At 37.1% G+C, this 17232-nt stretch overlaps 1 long non-coding RNA gene across 1 annotated transcript; it reads left to right on the plus strand.

Annotated features, from left to right (window-relative positions):
- Positions 1-464: 464 nt before the first annotated feature.
- Positions 465-3596, plus strand: LOC136232077 (uncharacterized). Its single transcript, XR_010690288.1, has 3 exons — positions 465-693; positions 1753-1898; positions 3073-3596. It is a non-coding gene; the product is annotated as an uncharacterized lncRNA (long non-coding RNA).
- The last annotated feature ends 13636 nt before the right edge of the window (positions 3597-17232 follow it).

Consider the following 17232-nt stretch of genomic DNA (forward strand, 5'->3'; position numbering starts at 1 on the left):
TTTTTGAACACCCCTAAGTTATTATAAATACTAAAGGATATTTTAGTCTTTCTAATTAATTAATGGTATTGTTGTCTTTTGTATTTATATATAAAGAATCTTATCGGCTCCTGCAATAACCACCCCGATATATTAATAAAACACAAATGGTACAAAAAGAGTCTGCAGCCGATTGCTTTCTCAAAAGATGTGAAATCATGATGTCCATAGTGGAACAAAGTAATAAACACTTTAACCACCACTACAACAAAATAGATTTTTTGTGGGAAAAATTTAGTGGGTATTAAGTCCATATATTGTGGGGTATTTATAAATTGCCACAAAAGACTATGGGTTTTGTGGGGATTTTTTATTTTCCCCACTAAATTGTATACTAATTAATGGCAATTTCATAAAATTGCCACACAAAAGAAGGCGGCAAAATTAAGCGCTAAAAATTTGGTGAAAAATCAAAAAGAAAAAAAGCTAAAAAATGATACATGGAAAGGCTCACCCCTAAAAGCTTTTTCCATAACTCTATCTCTCTTCCATCTAACTCTCTCTCTTCCATTTAAGTCTCTAGGAAAATCCCTCTCATCCATTATTGATTCTGGATTTGTGAAAACATGGTCCCTTGCCATCCAACGTGACCCCTCATCTGCTCATTTCTCTATCAGTAAAAAACACGATAAAGCTTTGATGTCTCAAAATAAGGTGCGTCGGTTTTACATTTTCCCTGTTTTGAGTGCGATGAGAACAAACTAGGATGAATTTGGGTTTGTTTATATATTATTGTCTCAATCTCTTCATTGTCCTTTGCGTGCTTTAGAGTTACTGATTTTCTATTTTGGATTATCTTCACGTAATTTTGACTTGGGGTTTCATGGTTTCGTGTGATATTATTGCTTTGCTGGGTCTCCATGTTTTATTCTGATTTATGTTTTTGAGTTTTATGTTGCTTCCCTACTCTACTATTAGTCCTTTGATTAGTAATTTTGTATTAGGGTTTTCCTTTTCCTAAGTTACCAATGGTGATTACAGAACATATTAGGGTTACAAATGTAGATTACAGGACAAATTAGGGGTTTTTTTTGGTAATTTATCAACGGACAGATTATGGATTTTTTTTGGGTAAATTATCAATGTAGATTAGATGAAAGTTTAGGGGTTTTTTATACGAATGCAGATTACAACACAAAGAGGTTTCTTTAAGTCATCAATTACATGACATATTTTTTTTTGTTAATTTACCACTGCAGATTCCAAATTTATCTTAGGAAGTCTTCCATCAACGGTGAGACATAGGTTATGGGGTTCCATTTAATTGTAATTTTCTATTTTTCATTTTCCTGTCAATCTGGGGTTCTTTGTTCTAATGTGTTACACATTGAGCATATTCATTTAGTTCATATAGAAGTAGAAATTTTATCTCTTTAATACTCTTTTGGTTTTGATGGGAAGTTTTTTCATGTTGATAAACCTGCAGTTAAAGCAAGTTTATAAAATCAATGTCAATTTAGAATCTCAAGTTTACAAATTCAAATTCATTCATGTTTGTAAACAACCATTGATTTAGCAATATGACTAGGTACATTACCTAGGTTGCAGATAAAGTAGCTTTTGAAATAACAAAAGATATTAATTGGAAAACTTAGTCGAGTCTTTTCTATAGCTGTTAACTATCCAAAGGGTTTGGCTCTGTTATTTGCAAGATGCTAATGAGTGATGATCGAGATACCACTTTAATAACATGTTATATATTTTCATTGACAGCATGGAGATAAGATGGATCGAACAAATTAGGCGGAAATCATCTTCAATCTGTTCGGAATAGATTAGCTTCTTCGATTATCCAAGCAAGCAAAAGCCTGGAGGAAAGATTTCCTGTGCGCGCGTTTAGACTTGAGTGTACACCTTAGGTATGTTGAATTTGCAGATTTCTCTTTTATATGATTAAAGTTATTTCTCCTTATGTTTGATAGATTTTGCTTTAACTAGAACAATATTTCCTTTTAACTTAATTTCAGTTTGAGTCACAATCAATAAAAAGTACATTAAAAATATCCATCAAACAAAAATGCTTATAAACTTTTCTTAGTAAATTACTCAATCATTTCAACAATATTTACAACATTGGAAAACTTTCACCATTTCTGATTTAATAATTCGAACAGGGAGAAATTTTTGGTGGTGAGAAGATTTTTTTTAACCTAAAACCTCATTGGTATAATCTATATGGACAACATAGCAATGTAATTAATGAAAATGGCCAAAGTACAGTTAGAACCTCTTTATTTTTGTTTTGTTTATTATATATTCAATCTTAAGTTAGTAAGTATTTGTTTGCTGTATGCTTTTAGGTTTGGAATTAGACCGAACTTAACTAAGGTTTTTGTTTTCTTTCTTTTCCATCTGGTCAAAAAGACATAACAGATGACTTTTACCAAACCGTAATTAATACTAAGCCCTTAACTTGTTGTTAATTAATAATTATCTCTAATTGTGCTACTGAGAGGTGTTTTATGATAGGAAAACAAAAGACAATAGTTCATACAATTTCACTAGTTGAACCATAAATATGTTATTGTTAAATTTGCAGACAATAGTTCATACCATTTAACTACTTGAGACTTGACAATAGCAAACTTTTTTTAACTTGAGTTCCCAAATGATCGACATAAATATAATGAATATCAGATCACAGAGTTCCCTTTTGTCCTTAAAATTGCACCATTTTGGACGTTAAGAGTACAATTGCTCTTGACGGCCAACGTTGGGGATACAATTAATCCATTTTAGATGTTAGGGGTAAAATTGCACCATTTTAGACGTTAGGATAAAATTGCACCATTTTGGACGTTAGGGTAAAATTGTACCATTTTGGACGTTAGGGTAAAACTGCACCATTTTACACGTTAGGAATCAAATTGTATCATTTTAGATATGAGGGGTAAAATTGCTTCTGGCTGCAAACTTATAAAATGAGTGTAGAGTGATTTGTCATATAATTTGTCCTATGTAAATTATTTGTTGATGATTTGTCATATATTTTTGTAGATAGAATATTAATGCTTGTTTCATTTGTTTATCAAGATTTGATTAATTCCACCAGTGCGAAATGGATGATAAACAATGGATGGATTACATCTCCGTTAAAGACAGAATGAAATCTGAATATCGTGATGGGGTTGTCAAATTTTTGGATTTTGGATTTTGCATTTGCGTATTGTCTATTGCTTATTGCTTGTTGCTTATTGCGTATTTCTCATTTCTTATTGTTGCTTGTTAAATATGGGGTAACTACTCAAGTGATTGCATATATATTTAATTATCTCGTAGTTACAAAAGCTAAACGTGGTACCAAAGTGTTTGCAACGAGTTGTTGGAGCTAATGCCCAACAATTCATTACTGAAACTGGTTATTGGGTGAGACAGCATTGCCCACTTGATGTAAAAAATTGGGCCGAAATTAATCAAAATGTGAAAGATATATTGATGACTACTGTGAAGGTAATAATCTAATCTTACTAATAATTTTCAGAATCTGATTTTTTGTCTGAGTAAGTTATTTTTGCTCATCTTTTGTATATATGACATTGTGAGGCTTGACAACTGTGTTATTTGAATAATGCTGGTATTGGAATTAATTAATTTAAATTTTATATTTAATCTATTTAGTTAATATAGTGTTTTGTGATCTTTATTCTTAGTTAACCATCTGTTATAAGTTTATATTTAATTTATTTAAAGTATATGCAGCATATTAGTGAGGTAAATGCGGAAAATAGGCGCAAACAAAAATTGTTAGCATGTGTGGGGACCAAATCTATTGTAAGAATTGCAAGTGAAATGGTAAGCAAAGTTCAGGATTAAAATTACCAGATTCATATATTCTTATTTTATTATGTTTTTGAAGTTTTTTCTCAATGTTCAATGGTATGTATATTTCTTTATCTTTAATTTCAAGACATTAATTTAAATTGCACAGTCTTCAATTCCTCTAAACGAGTCAGTCCGTTAGGAGTGGTTACAGTGTTTATTACTTTGTTATGTAACTGAACCGAACTGAACTACTCTGTCCCACCATTGAACAAAATAAAGGACTAAAATAAATAAAGGAGGTTAATTTATAAAATAAATAAATATAAGGACTAAATTAGCTATTTTTGCTTTGACTTTTAAAACTGTTATATCTAGATAATTTGGTGTTTCTTGACGGTGAATTGAGAACCTCAACAGTCTCTGATTTTTGGAACTCTGTTGTTGAAGAGATTTTGGAAACTAGACTTGCCTCCATGAATACAACCATTTATTGGTTCTTAGGATCATCCAATGGAGCTTTTGCATTTCTAAAACGATTAAAACCGCTGATTCCCTGGCATGGAGGCCCTCACCCATCCAACGCACCTATTATCGCAAAAATAACAATATTAGAAGAACATAATAATAATATAAACCAGACACAGAAAACAAGCATCAGTGAACCATAACATTCAAGCACCATATAGTTGTTAAAAATGCGCCTCAGAATGCCAACGGAAGGCACTGTTCCATAGACACCCGAACAAAGTTTTTGCCTTAAGAAAATGACTTTTTTAGAATGAATCTTCCTAAGGGTGTTCAAAACCCGAACCTGATTGAAATAACCGATCGAACTGATGAATTTTGGGTTTTTAGTGTATTAGGTTTGGTTTCCGTCTTAAATATTGAAATATATCGACAGTATCATTCGGTTCTGTTTTTATAATAAAATAACCAAATTAACCAAATCAACCGAAATAAGTTGGGACCGTGAATGTTTATAAATATGTTTGACAAATAAGGCTGAGCGTTGATCTCAGAGATTCTCGAACCAAACTATATGACTGAAAAAAATCCAGAATATTCACTTTAATATTTGTATCGATCTTTATTGTCATTTAAAAAAAGTTACCACACTTTCAAAGAAAGCATCGGCATTTAAAAAAAAATTAAAGACGATTTCAATATTTTTTTAAGTTGAAAGTGTTAGAGCGAACTCTCTCTCTCTTTCTCACACTATTCCGCAATATCAACATGGTATCATGAGCAAGTTTCGGTCCGACAATGTCGGGTTCCCTTCCCCAGCAGTCGTCGATTAGTGTGTTTGGCGAATCTCAATCTGCGACATCTGCCGCTGCCTCGCAATCAGATAGGTCGGCATCCCTGTCCGCGGCTCCTCTGCCGTCTGCCGCTGCTGTTCCACCGCGGTTCCGTCATCGTCTATATTCGGATCAGAATACACTGTTGCAACAGCCTCGGCCTCATCATTGCAGCCCTGCTCTGGATGGAGATTTGAGTCACCATTCACCACACCTGAACAATCAACAGTAACGTCGAGCTACTTGTTTGACAATAAGGATTCTGGGCCAATTCCTCAAACTAGTCAAATTCAAACAACTCCTCAATTGTTTCCTCAAGCAGGTAATAATTCTCAGCCAATAATCAGACCTAACTTTGGCCCACCACCCTCATATCACAGATCTCAGTTACCGTCTTCCCTTCACTCACATGACAACCTGTTTATTCCAATTCAACAACCAATTCTGATCATGTAACTCGTCCTGCTCCCCCTCACACTGCTACTCATATTAAATTAACCCCTCACATGTTTCCATTATTCTCATGATATTTGGGTGGCTCTAGAGCAAGCTTATGGGATTATTATTGATTCTAGGCAATTTCAATTGAGTCTGGAATTATAAGAACTTGAATAGAATGATATGTCTATCAGTGAATATATGCAGACACTAAAAACAATTTTGGATGATCTTGCTGCTTCTAGCAATCCATATCCCATGCATCTTCTACCCTCTTTGCTATATAAAAATGATGGTGAAGCATTCAAATCTTCTATTCAAAATTTAATCACTTAGAAAGGCATGCATATTGGTTTTTATGAATTGTTGAGTAATTTGAAGACCTGTTTTGTCTAATAATGCTATCAAAAGAAATAAGAAGCAGAGTGGAAAATGCTTCAATTATGGTGAACTTGATCACTGGGCAGACAAATGCAAACGCCTAAAGGGCTATGCTACACAGACACAGAATGGTCCACATGCATATACGACGTGGCATGCTTCTTCGGATCCGTTCAGTAGTTCTATTTAGCCATGGTACACAGACACATGTGCTACTAATCACATGACTGCCAACCCTTATCAGCTTCAGCGCATGTCACCATATCCTGGATTTGATACGGTTCAGTTTGTCAATGGGCAAGGTTTGAAAATTTCTCACTTTGGACAATCTAAAATCAATAATCTCAATATTACTGATGCTTTACTTGTACCTAAACTCACTAAATCTCTTTTATCTGTTCAAAAAATTTCCCATGATAATTCATGTTTCATTGAATTTTGGCCTAACCATTTTCTTGTGAAGGATCAAACAACTGGAGAAATCCTGTTACAAGGTCCGAGTAATGGGCTCTATATGCTTCCACCCAACTTGAAAGAGGTGATAGTTGGAGAGAAAGTTGCTTCCACTTTTCACAACTTTCTAGCAATGATCAGAAATCAATACAATGCACATGTTAAAATTTTTTATTCTGATCTTGGGGGTGAATTCCAGAAACTGCAACCCTTTCTACAATCCCATTGAATTTTACATAAAATTTCTTGCCCCCATACTCATGCTCAAAATGGTATTGCTGAAAGAAAAATCGTTCATGTAGTAGATACATGTCTAACCTTGCTAGCTAATGCCTCATTACCTCTCCAATTCTGGAATTATGCCATGATTCATAGCATGTGTTTAATTAACAACCTCCCTACCAAAATTCTGCATGACAAGTCTCCTTTTCGTGTGTTTCATAAAAGGAATCCCGTTTATTCATCCTTGCGTGTATTTGGTAGTGGTATTTATCCCTTACTTCGTCCATACAACAAACATAAGTTTGACTTTCGTTCTAAACTTTGAATTTATTTGGGTCTGCCTCCCAATCACTCAGGTGAGGATGAATCTATATCTGTCGGTTTGTTCATTACAATGAGGATATTTTTTAGGCAACACAAGCTGCGCCACCGTCTCTCTCCACTAGCATCAGGTCGGAAGCACCGATTCATGAACTCGCGTCTCTACTCGGGCCTTATCCAGGTAATTCTCCAATCCTTATTACACCTTCTTCTGTGCCTCATTCTTCTTCTTCTTTTCCTCATGGGGCATCGACTTCCTTATTAGACGCGTCAAATCCTTTGCCTCTTCCAGGTTGTCTGCCTCGCACATCGGCTCCCGTCTCAGCCATGTCAAATCCCCTGCCTCTTTTGCTCTCTGAAATTCCCACGAATACAATTGAACTCGGCACTGAGGACATTATCGAGCCTACAATGGTTTCTGATGCGGAACCGTTGAATTTATAGCACTCACCAGTGCAATCCGAGTCGTCTCCTGCGAGCCGTGCCCCGACACCCTCTGTTAAGTGTCTGATTCGGTTTTGGTGAATGTATCATCGCCATGCGTCGTCCCCTAATAGCTCCTGCGTCTGACTTCCGTGTGCCCATCCCCCCTCTAAGTCGTGTAAATTCACACTGAACTCCGTTGTCTTGCGCAATAGCACCATCACACTCTGTCTTTCAATTTCACGCAGAAGCACCACCAGTTCATGTTTCTCAATCACGACGCATGCATGCTATGACGCCCCGTCACTCTACCCTACACTGCTATGGAAGATTTGAGTCGTTACATGCTTTGCATCCTGGAGGAACTATTGATCCGACATGTTTTAGCAAAGCACAAAAAGTGAGTGAATGGTGAACATCGATGTCTGATGAAATTCAAGCGCTCCTCACCAACGGAACATGGACGTTAGTTCCAAGACCGCCCGGATGACATATTATTACATCATGTTGGCTATTCCGAACTAAAAAGAAAACTGATGGATCGATTGATCGTTACAAAGGTCGTCTTATGGCAAGGGGCTTCACATAAAAATCAGGGATTGACTGCAAGGAGACGTTCAGTCCGGTTGTCAAAGCCACAACCAATCGAATTGTCTTTGCTATTGCAGCAGCTCATGGATGGTTTGTGAATCAGATCGATGTTTCAAATGATTTTCTTCATGGAAACCTATCTGAAACCATTTATATGCAACAACCTCAAGGCTTTCGGTATCCTGATAATCCTGATCATGTCTGTCTTCTCCGTAAGCATTATATGGATTGAAACAAGCACCGCGTGAATGGTTTACCATATTGAGGACATTTCTCATCTCTCTTGGGTTTCAGATGTCTCTGGCCGATAACTCTCTTTTTGTATACAAAAAGGTTCGCACCAAACTTACATTTTATGCTATGTGGATGATATCCTCATTACTGGAAATGTTCCTGACCACATCGTCCATACCATTGCCTCTATTGAAAAGGAATTTCCTATTCATTACTTGGGCAAAGCCGAATAATTTTTGGGGATTGAAATTCAATACTCAAAAGATGGCATTCACTTGTGTCAAGCTAAATACGCATCGGATATTCTTGACAGAGTCAAGATGATTGATTCCAAACCTATTACAACACCAATGGCCACCACACCGTCTTTGTCGAAGAACCTTGGCACCATTCTCCCTTTGGGTGATGAATACAGAAGCATTGTCGGTGCACTTCAGTATCTCCTATTGACCCGGCCAGACATTGTGTTTGCGGTAAACAAACTTTGCTAGTTTCTCCATTGCCCCACGGATGAGCATTGGAAAGGTGTTAAACGTGTTTTATAGTATCTCTAAGGTACCATGGCATTCAGTATTACCATGTCCACTAAACCGGTTGACCATGTTCATTGTTACTCTGACAGTGATTGGGGTGGCTGTCTTGATGATAGAAGGTCGACGAGTTGGTTTGCTCAGTGTTCGCTTCATTCCAACTGATGATCAGGTTGCTGATATTCTAACCAAGCCGCTACCCAGCCCTCACTTTACTATGCTCCGTTCACGGTTATTGGTTCAAGAAAGGCATCGGCTTGGGGGGGGGGGGGGGGGGGAGGGTGTTAGAGATAATATTCCTTATTATCTCTACACCTTATCTCTAGGATATTTATCAGTAAATCATATAGATAATATCAGCATTTATCTTCAGGATAATTATAGCTTATATCAACTAGAGTTATATTTGTATTCCTAGTCTAAGTAATGTATTGGGATTATACTTACTGTGATATATATACTTGTGATTAATAGAAATCCTAATTAAGGGAATTATTTTCATTCAAACTCTCTCTCTATAGCCGAACTCTCTCTCTCTCTCTCTCTCTCTCTCACACACACACACACTATTCTGCAATATCAACGGAAAGCATTATTAATATTTGTGCTCATATTTTTTTATGCTCATTTGTAATTTTGAAAGCACTCCATGCGGTTATCTTCACGGTTGATATTGCTTGGGAAAGAATTGGCATAATCTCTAGATCGAATCTGACTGAACCTTTGTAGTCGATTTTCTTCGTAATCATTCAACTCAAGTACCATGAATTATCCGTCAAGAGTGGTTAAAATGTTTATTACTTTGTTCGGGTATGGACATCATGGTTTCACATCTTTTGGGAAGGCAATTGACCGCAGACTCTCTGGCTCGCGTTGGTATATCCTCTACGGAGTTGATTTCGTGGCTCTCTGACATCATGGTTTGCACTCTTTTTAATTTTGATGACCTTTCTAATGTTGTACATGTTTACTTTTCCTGAACTTCTCTTTGTACCATTTGTGTTTTATTATTATATTGGGATATTTGGCTTCTACGTTCGACCTCGTTGGTTATTGCAGGAGCTGGGGGGTGCCAACCTAGTTGGGATGTCCGACTTCTGCGTTCAACCTTGTCCCAATCTTTTATTTAAAAAATGCATAAGATTCTTTATATATAAATACAAAAGACAACAATAACATTAATTAATTAGAAAGACTAAAATATCCTTTAGTATTTATGTTACCCTAGGGGTGTTCAAAAACCAAACCTGACTGAAAATAACCGACCGAACCAATTAATTTTGGGGTTTCAGCTATTAGGTTCGGTTTCGGTCTTAAATATTGAAATATATCGATAATATCAGTCAGTTCTATTTTTATAATATAATAAACCGAATTAACCGAACCGGTCGAAATTAGTTAGGATCGTGAATATTTATAAAGATGTTTGATATATTTTGAATTTTAAAGTTATAATTTTATTTTGTTTATTTTATTTGGGAGTGCATTTAAACAGGAATAAACAATAAATTATTGTATTGTAGATTGGGAAATTATTGTACTTTTAGTAATCTAATATTAATTTTTTTTTTTGAGAAATATTAAGTATTTAGTAATGATTTTTGAATAGTAATATATGATAAAAAAACAGTAATCTATATTGACTAAATTATAATTTTACGAGGAGTGGATATGTAATTTGTAATGGATATGTAATTTGGGTAACTAAAAAAAAATTGGCACAAAGCACTCTTTAACTCAATTTTAATTTTTTTCATACAACCTCATACCAAATAGAGACTCTTACACACACACACACACACACACACATATATATATATATATATGACTTAAACCATTTAACTTAATTTTGAACCACATGCTTGTCCAAATAAAAACCACAAATATAAATCTAAACCTACATCATATATTAGTCTATATATCACATTATTGATCTATTTTCTTCACCCAAAATAAATGCATTTTTGACTTATGCATTCAAAGGAAGACTCCTCCATCTCATCACGTGAACATGCTCAACATTATCTTTTTTTTCAAAATTAAGTTTAATATTTTAATATGCCCCCTTAAACTTAATTTTTCGTGACTCCTAGTTGAGCTCTCAAATGGCTGAACGTATCGTACTTCAACGGCTTCGTGAAAATATCTGCAATTTGATCTTGAGTCTTCACGTACTTCAATTTCACCTCTTTTTGCTCAATAAACTCTCGAATAAAATAATACCTCGTATCAATGTGTTTACTTCGATCATGAAACACATAATTTTTCGCTAATGCCAGTGCAGACTTATTATCGATAAAAATCTTCGCTGGATCATTTTGACTCATCTGAAATTCTTTTAGCAATTTTCGGAGCCAAATTGCATGACAGACACATGAGGTTGCAGCAACATATTCAACTTCACAGATTGACAGCGTCACAATTGCCTATTTCTTCGAACTCCATGTAAATGCAGTATCACCCAGAAAAAATACAAAACCAGTTGTACTTTTTCGGTCATCCTTGTCACCGACCTAATCACTATCACAATATCCAACTAATTTGAAATCGTCAGTTTTTGAATAACGTAATCCCAAATTAGTTGTACCTTTCACGTAACGAAGAATTCTTTTTGTTGCATTCCAATGTGACACCGTTGGGGCTTCCATGTATCGACTTACTAAGCCAACTTCATAGAGAATATCTGGTCTCGTACATGTCAAGTATCTGAGACTTGCGACCAAGTATCAGAATAATGTCGGGTTGACTCTGTCTCCACCTTCATCTTATGTCAATTTGATTCCACATTCGACTAGCGTGCTGACGGAATTACAATTTTCCATCTTGAACTTCTTTAAGATCTCCTTTGCAAAACCACTTTGAGAAATAAAAATTCTGTCGTCATTCTGCTTCATTTCAATGCCAATATAATATGACATTAGACCAATATCAGTCATCTCGAACTCACGAGCCATTGTCTTCTTGAACTCTTCAAACATCTTAGGATTGTTTCCTGTAAAAATGAGATCATCCACATACAAACAAACAAGTAATATATCTCCATTTTTCAACTTTGCATACAGGGCATATTCATGTGGGCATTTGACAAAACCATTTTCTTCAAAATATTTGTCAATGCGACTGTTCCAGGCTCGTGGTGCTTGCTTAAGACCATAAAGTGCCTTTTTTAATTTTAGCACTTTATTTTCTTGACCTTTCACAACATACCCAGGTGGTTGCTGGATATAAATTTCCTCTTCTAGATATCCATTGAGAAATGCAGATTTCACGTCCATTTGATGGATTCTCCACCCGTGTTGAGTAGCTACAGAAATTACTAGTCTGATACTTTCCATTCTAGCAACAGGAGCAAAAACCTCATTGTAGTCAATTCTGGGTCGTTGACTGAACTCTTTCGCCACCAATCTTGCTTTATGTCGGACAATTTCACCGTTTGCATCTTTCTTTGCTTTGAACACCCATTTAACTCCAATGGGTTTTTGACCGGCCGGAAGTGATGTCAGCTCCCATGTTTTATTTTTCTCGATCGAATGAATCTCCTCTTTCATGGCTTTTTTCCATTTTTCATCTTTCATTGCTTCTTCTGGATCTGTTGGTTCATCATTAACAAAATGACAATAAAGAGTTAATTCATCATTGAGATTTCTTGTTACATCATAAAGATCTTTAAATAGGTATGAATTTTTAGGCTTTCCGGGCGGATTTCCACCTGAAATGTTTTCATCACTCGAGGACAAACTCGAACTGGATGAGCTTGCTGATGTCGAACTGGTTGCTGGTGTTGTGGTTGCGACTGTGGTTGGTTCTTCCTGGTCATTGTCTTCATCCATGAAAGGATAAAAACTGTAGCTGTTTTCTTTTTCACCGGTCTAGTCTCAAACTGCTTCTTCATTAATGGTGACATCTCTACTGATGATGATTTTCTGAGTCTGAGGATCGAACATTTTGCACCCTTTGGAATGTTCTGCATAGCCCACAAACAAATATTTCTTACTTTTATCATCTAGCTTCTTGTGTTCTTCATCTGGTACATGGACATGAGCAACACTGCCAAAAACACGCAAATGAGAAATATTGGGCTTTATTCCGCTCCATGCTTCTTGTGGAGTTTGATCCCAAACACTGACAGTTGGCGATCTGTTCAACAGGTAGACAACACAGTCTACTGCTCCGGCCCATAACTCCTTCGGTAAATTTTTGCTTTTTAACATGCTCCTCACCATGTTGAGCACCGTTCTATTCTTTCTTTCTACTACGTCATTTTGCTGAGGTGATCTGGGAACTGAAAGGAAATGACGGATTCCATGCTCATCGCAAAATTGCTTGAAAAGGATGGATTTGTATTCACCGCCTCTGTCTGATCTGAGTGCCTTAATAAAATCACCACTTTCTTTCTCCACTTGGGCTTTGAATTTTTTAAATGTCTCAAAAACTTCTGATTTTTCTTTCAAAAAATACACCCAAGTTTTTCTACTATAATCATCAATGAAAAGTAGAAAATATTTATTTTTACCCAAGGACTGTGGAGTGATCGGTCCACACACGTCTGTGTGAACTAGCTCAAGTGGCGCATTTGCTCTTGACATGGACTCCTTTGGAAAACTAGTTCTGAATTGTTTTCCAACAAGACATCCTTCACACAGTTGATGAGGCTGGTCAATGTGAGGCAATCTGTTTACCATCTGCTTCTGTCCCAACAGCTTCAGTCCTCCAAAATTGAGATGTCCGTACCGTAAATGCCAAAGCCGGGGGGACTTTGCACACAAGCTTTCAAACATTTGGCCACGTCCGTCTGAATGTTAATTGTGAACATTCTGTTTCTCGCCATGGGTACTCGTGCAATCAACTCCTTTTTCTTATTCAACTGGAGTAGTTTCCGGTCCACCATGTGAACTTCATAATTATGTATCTTCATTTATATCAGCTTTGTTTAACACTTATAATATTTGACTAAATGATATGCTGATAACATGTTTGACATGAACCTATACACTTATGAAATATTCTGATAAGAACTCATTGAACAACAAATTACTCAGCGCGCTCTATATGTCTAAAAACTTCCGCCTAACACTGAGTAAATAGAATATGTGATATAGCTGACCTATATCTGAAAACTGACCTTAGACTTACTCATTTAAATCCTTAAATGTCTTAAGAAAAACTAAGTCAGTAGCTCAACCCTTACGGGGGAGTTTGCTTAATTATACTAGGTCAACTATCATGGGGGAGCTCATACTGAGTTCCTTGCTGAACAGTTTTACCAACATCAAAATGGGGGATTTTGTTGAAACACCTTTCTACATAATTTTGATTTGACAAAATTGTTTAAGTATAAATTAAAATACATATTCTAAACACACTAAGTTTAAATGCTTTGATTTATTCTACTAATGTGTTTGTTCAATGTTGAGTACAAATGTTATAAGTCATAAGGATTGGAAGGCCCAAGCCCAATACGGAAGCCAAGGCCCAAGTCAAACAACTCAGTACACTCGGCCCGCGTATGTCAAGACGTTGCCGTTTTGAACAAAAACGCAACTCAGCAATCGGAAGGATCTAGAAGACCTTCAGGAACAACTTCACAATGAAGCTGCTGAGTAGTCTCGACAAAGCATACAAGACAGCAGCTGGCAAAGGAAAACTTCCAGACAAAGTGTTTCCTCTTTTGGCAAAGTTCAGACGACACAGTATGCTATCCAGTTGACTTTACCACAAAAGGAGAGACCATCTGCTGTGATGACCGAGGACAGAAGATACACGATTGTGATTGGCCGAGAGCTCTGTGCAAGTCAAGATGACAACGACACATAGCCGTTTCCCTCCAACGGTTATTTCGAAATTCGAAATGACCGAATGACCAGAAGTCTCTATAAATAGTGCCATCACAAGCTTCACAAGATACAGAACTTGATCAAGCCATTACGCTGACCAAATCTCTACAAGTTCTGCAAGCAAGAAGCAAAGCAAAATTCTTACACTACATTTTCATATCTGTGTAAAAGTCTAGAGTGATTGTAAATCGTCTAAAGTGTCTTAGCACATCTTTGTATTAGGACAAAAACACTTATCATTTCTAGAGATAGAAAGGAGAGGCTGAGTACTCGGTTTTAAGTACTCAGCGGAGAGATTAGGATTGAGTAGAAGTATAGAGGAAGGTACTCTTGTCATACTCAATTGCTGATATTGTAAAAGGTTTGAGGCTCTACCTTTAAAGAGCTCAGTAGAGGATTCAAAATCTCGGACGTGTTCCGGGGACAGGACGTAGGCTTAGAAGAAGCCGAACCTGGATAAATCTGCTGAGTGAAGTATTTCTAAACCTTTGACTCCTTATTTATATTGCTTGCTTAAACAATCAAAACTGACCAAGTCAAGAGGTCAAGTTGAGTTGTGCGCATTAAAACGTAAGAGCTCAGGAATAGACTCTAAGTGCTATCTCCTGACTCAAGCTAAGAGACTGACCTAGTCACCTATTGACTAAGCCAGTATCTTACTGTTTACTCAGCGCCGCTGTTCAAACCTTTTCTTTAGTAAAAGAAGTCTGCCTAAATTGCGAAAAAGTTTAAATAGTTCCTAACCCCCCCTTGGAACTATACTTGCAACTAAATAAGGGACCAACAAGTGGTATCAGAGCTTAAAAGCTCACTGTAAAAGGTCTAACAACCTTGAGCTGATCCCTACCATGGGCGAAAACAGCACTTGGTTTCTCCCCGGAAACCAAACAACTCAAATACTGCCTGAGGGGCTGTCCATTACTAGGCCTTCCCTATTCTTTGGGTCAAACTATACCTTCTGGAAGAATAGGATGAAATACTTCATTCAGGCTACAAACATGAGTGCCTGGCTATCTATAGTCCAAGGGCCGTTTGTACCTGTTGAAGTTGTGGCTGGCCAAACAGTTATAAAAGCTGAGGTCAAATGGACAGAGGATGATCTTAAGAAGCTTCAAAACCATGCTTCGGCTATCAATATGCTGCACTGTGCGCTCGATGCCGCAGAATATAACAAAATCTCAGGTTGTGAGTCGGCACAAGAGATCTGGAAGAAGCTGGAAGTCACCTACGAGGGAACAAACAAAGTAAAAGAATCCAAGTTGAATCAGCAGATGAGACTGTACGAGCTGTTCGAGATGAACAATGATGAGGGCATTTCAGACATGAACGCAAGGTTCACCAACATCATTAATGAGCTCAAGAGACTTGGGAAAATCTTCACTGAGGAAGAACAAGTCAAAAAGATACTCAGGAGTCTTCCAAAAGACTGGCAAGCAAAGAAGACAGCAGTTGAGGAAGCTCAGGATTTAACCACCTACAAATATGACGAACTCATCGGTTCATTGCTGACCCATGAGATATCCATGAAAAACTTTGAGGTGAAGGAAAAATGTGATGACAAGAAGTAGAAGTCACTTGTCATGAAGGCTGACTCCACTGACGGGAGTTCAACTGATGATGAGGAGATGGCCATGTTCATAAGAAAGATGAAGAGGCTATTCAGGAAGAACGACAAATATTCTAAAAAGCCTTACAAAAAGTTTGATAAGACAGCAAATACAGAAATGACAGCTCAAAGCCCATTACATGCTTTGAGTGCCATCAAGCTGGCCATATTAAGTCAAACTGCCCCACGCTGAGGAAAGACAAGAAGAGTGGGAAGAAGGCAATGCTGGCTACTTGGAGTGACAATGATGAATCTTCATCAACAGAAACTGAGGCCACCGAGTCAGCGAAGATATGCTTTATGGCTGACGAACTTGCTGAGCCATGCATCTCTGAGCATGCTGACCCATCCATCGCATCAGATGATGAAGAGCAATCAAATGAGGTAATTTCTCTTCCCCAGCTCAGAAACGATATGGTTAATGCCCTGAGTGATCTCTATACACTTGTTAAGAAGTGTAATAAAAAGGTTAGAGCACTCAGCAGGCGTTGTGATGAAGTGGAAGAGGTCAAACTGAGTGACCTCAGATACCTTCTTCAGGACAATTCGACTCTGCATGATAATATGAAGATCATGCATGAGTATGTGTCTGAAGTCCAGTCAGTTTCAAAGAAACTGAGGAAGGACGTCACAACCATCCAGAACCAACTAAAGGTTCCTAAGAAAAATAACATTCCTCTGAGAACTCAGTACCAAGGTACTCAGCAGAGATGGAATCCCCAGCAAAAAGTCCAGTGTGACTTTTGTGGGAAGTTAGGACACACTACTAAAGTGTGCTGGCACGCTCAGCACTGGGGTGCTGACAAGTCAGTAAAAAATCCTAAACAGAAGGTCAGTTATGACTTCTGTGGAAAGAATGGCCATACTGTCCATGTATGTCGCCATAAAATAAAATATGATACTATACCTGTTGCACCTAACAAGTCAGGACCCAAAAAGAATTGGGTACCTAAAATTAACTAGTTACAATGCAAGTAAGCCTGAGATGTGCCGAGAAGTCAAAGATGTGGTATATTGACAGCGCATGCTCAAGGCATATGACGGGTGATGAAACTCAGTTCATCACGTTTGAACGTAAACGAGGAGGGAGTGTAAGTTTT

Source organism: Euphorbia lathyris, chromosome 6, assembly GCF_963576675.1.
Source record: "Euphorbia lathyris chromosome 6, ddEupLath1.1, whole genome shotgun sequence".
Lineage (NCBI taxonomy): Eukaryota > Viridiplantae > Streptophyta > Magnoliopsida > Malpighiales > Euphorbiaceae > Euphorbia > Euphorbia lathyris.